The following is a 3,196-nucleotide window of genomic DNA, read 5'->3' on the forward strand; positions in this document are numbered from 1 at the left end:
GGAATTCTCCAAGCAACAAGACTGGAGTTGGTTGCCATGCCCTCCTTCAGGGCATCTTCCCAACCCAGGGATCGAACCCATGACTCTCATGTCTCCTGAATTGACAGGCAGGTTCTTTACAACTAGCACCACCTGTTCATACTTAGTCAAACAAGTGGAACCAAAATGTCATAAATTTTTTAGCAAAGCAAACATTCATGATTTCTAAAATATATATTTTATTATATATACTATATATAGTAATTATATATGTGTGTGTGTGTGTGTGTGTTTTAGAGTCTGGAGTCTGTACCAGAGCTAGATTGCCTTATGCCCAGTCCAGTGCTCTTTCATCTCTGTACCCAGCTTATACTTATCTCCTTTGTGAACTATTATTGTAGTTATAATAAGTACCATAGAGTTTAATATTTGTGTTAAACCAACATAATTTGAGGCCCTATTTATATACAAAGCACTTGAGTAGCCACTCCACTCACATTTTCTCATTACATATGGTAACCCTATAAGGTAAACATTTTTATCTCAATTTTGCTGAGAATTAATCTAAGGCTCATAGAGATGCAATAATTTTAGCTCTTAGCAGTAGCAATTACCCATCTTCCCCAAGCACCATGGCAAGCAGACGTGCATGCCTTCCTCATACAACCTACATATAGCTTGTGGACAAATTGGACAAAATGGATGCTGTTCTCCAGATATAAAGTATCTGTGCTCTCATCTCTAACTGCTCCTTCTGATCACAGATGCGCAGACAGACAGGTGATGACCATTGTTGTTACATCTTCCCTTATTGTTGCAAGTGCTTCCCTCTCTGCCTAAAATGATTTTCAGAGGATTTTAATGGATGGCGCCCTTCCTCCCATGCCGTCCCCCTTCATTTTTCTCTTTTCTCCTTTTTTTTCTTTTCTTTTTTTAAATTTTATTTTATTTTTAAACTTTACAATATTGTATTGGTTTTGCCAAATATCAAAATGAATCCGCCACAGGTATACATGTGTTCCCCAACCTGAACCCTCCTCCCTCCCCATACCATCCCTCTGGGTCATCCCAGTGCACCAGCCCCAAGCATCCTTTATCATGCATGGAACCTGGACTGGCAACTCATTCCATATATGATATTATACATATTTCAATGCCATTCTCCCAAATCATCCCACCCTCTCCCTCTCCCACAGAGTCCAAAAGACTGTTCTATACATCTGTGTCTCTTTTGCTGTCTCATATACAGGGTTATTGTTACCATCTTTCTAAATTCCATATATATGCATTAGTATACTGTATTGGTGTTTTTCTTTCTGGCTTACTTCACTCTGTATAATCGGCTCCAGTTTCATCCACCTCATTAGAACTGATTCAAATGTATTCTTTTTAATGGCTGAATAATACTCCATTGTGTATATGTACCACAGCTTTCTTATCCATTCATCTGTTGATGGACATCTAGGTTGCTTCCATGTCCTGGCTATTATAAACAGTGCTGCAATGAACATTGGGGTACACGTGTCTCTTTCAATTCTAGTTTCCTCAGTATGTATGCCCAGCAGTGGGATTGCTGGGTCATAAAGGAGTTCTATCTTTTCTCCCTTTTAAGAATCAGACATTAAGGACATACAAAAGCAACTATAGGGGAAGATTAGAAAACGACTACATATCCCCAGGGAAAGGCATAAGCTCAGAAAGATCTATAAGTTTAAACCTCAGGATAATCTTTAAAACAGAGACTGGCTACAAATATTACAATAAATAAATAAAACAAGAGCAAAACTCAACCAACCCTGAGTGAGACTATTGTTCAATCGTTATGTCATGTCTGACTCTTTGCGACCCCATGGACTGCAGCACACCAGGCTCCCCTGGCTTTCATTATCTCCCCAAGTTTGTTCAAATGTCCATTGAGTCAATGATGCCATCCAATCATCTCATCCTCTGTGCCCCTTTCTCCTCCTGCCCTCACTCTTTCCCAGCATCAGGGTCTTTTCCAGTGAGTTGCCTCTTTACATCAGGTGGCCAAAGTATTGGAGCTTCAGTTTCAGCATTAGTCCTTCCAGTGAATATTCAGGGTTGATTTACTTTAGGATTGACTGACTTGATCTCCTTGCTGTCCAAGGGACTCTCAAAAGTCTTCCTCATCACTATAATTCAAAATCATAAATTCTTTGGAGCTCAGCCATTTTTGTTGTCCAACTCTGTCATCTGTACATGACTACTGGAAAAACCATAGCTTTGACTACATGAACCTTTGTTGACAAAGTGATGTCTCTGCTTTTTAATATGCTGTCTAGATTCATCATAGCTTTTCTTCCAAGGAGCAAGTGTCTTTTTAAATTTCATGGCTGTAGTCACCATCCACAATGATTTTGAAGCCAAATAAAATAAACTCTGCCACTCTTTCCATTTCCCCCTATGTATTTGACATGAAGTGATGAGACTGGTTTCTAATGTTCTTTGTTTTTTGAATGCTGAGTGTTAAACCAGTTTTTTCACTCTTCTCTTTCACCTTTATAGACACTCTTTAGTTCCTCTTTGGTTTCTACCATTTGGTGGTATCATCTGCATATCTGAGGTTGTTCATATTTCTCCTAGCAATATTTGTTCCAGAATGTGATTCATCCAGCTTGGAATTTAACATGATATACACTTCATATAAGTTAAATAAACAGGGTGACAATATACAGCCTTGATGTGATTCTTTCCCAATTTTGAATCAGTCTGTTGTTCCATTTCTTGTTCTAACTGTTGCTTCTTGACCTGCACAGATTTCTCAGGAGGCAGGTGAGGTGATCTGATATAACCATCTCTTCAAGATGGAGAATATGATTTCCAGAGTTAACACATCATTATATTAAAATGTTTATTTTTCAACAAAAAATCACAAAGCATACAAAGAAACAAGAAAGTTATTAAAAGGAAATTAAAAGTTATTAAATGATTAATTAAAAGGAAAAAATCAACATAAACTGTCCCCCAAAAAGACCTGATGGTAGATCTACTAGACAAAAGCCTTAAAACAATTATCATGAAGATACTGAGAAAACTAAAGGAAGATGTGGAGAATATCAAGAAATCAGTGTATGAACAAAATATAATTATAAATAAAGAGATGGAAAACCTAAAAGTAGATTTAAAAAATCTATAGCTGAAAAATAAAGTAAATAACTAAAATGAAAATTTCACTGTAGGGATACAAAGGCATATT

Source organism: Bubalus kerabau, chromosome X (genome assembly GCF_029407905.1).
Source record: "Bubalus kerabau isolate K-KA32 ecotype Philippines breed swamp buffalo chromosome X, PCC_UOA_SB_1v2, whole genome shotgun sequence".
In the NCBI taxonomy this organism is placed as follows: domain Eukaryota; kingdom Metazoa; phylum Chordata; class Mammalia; order Artiodactyla; family Bovidae; genus Bubalus; species Bubalus kerabau.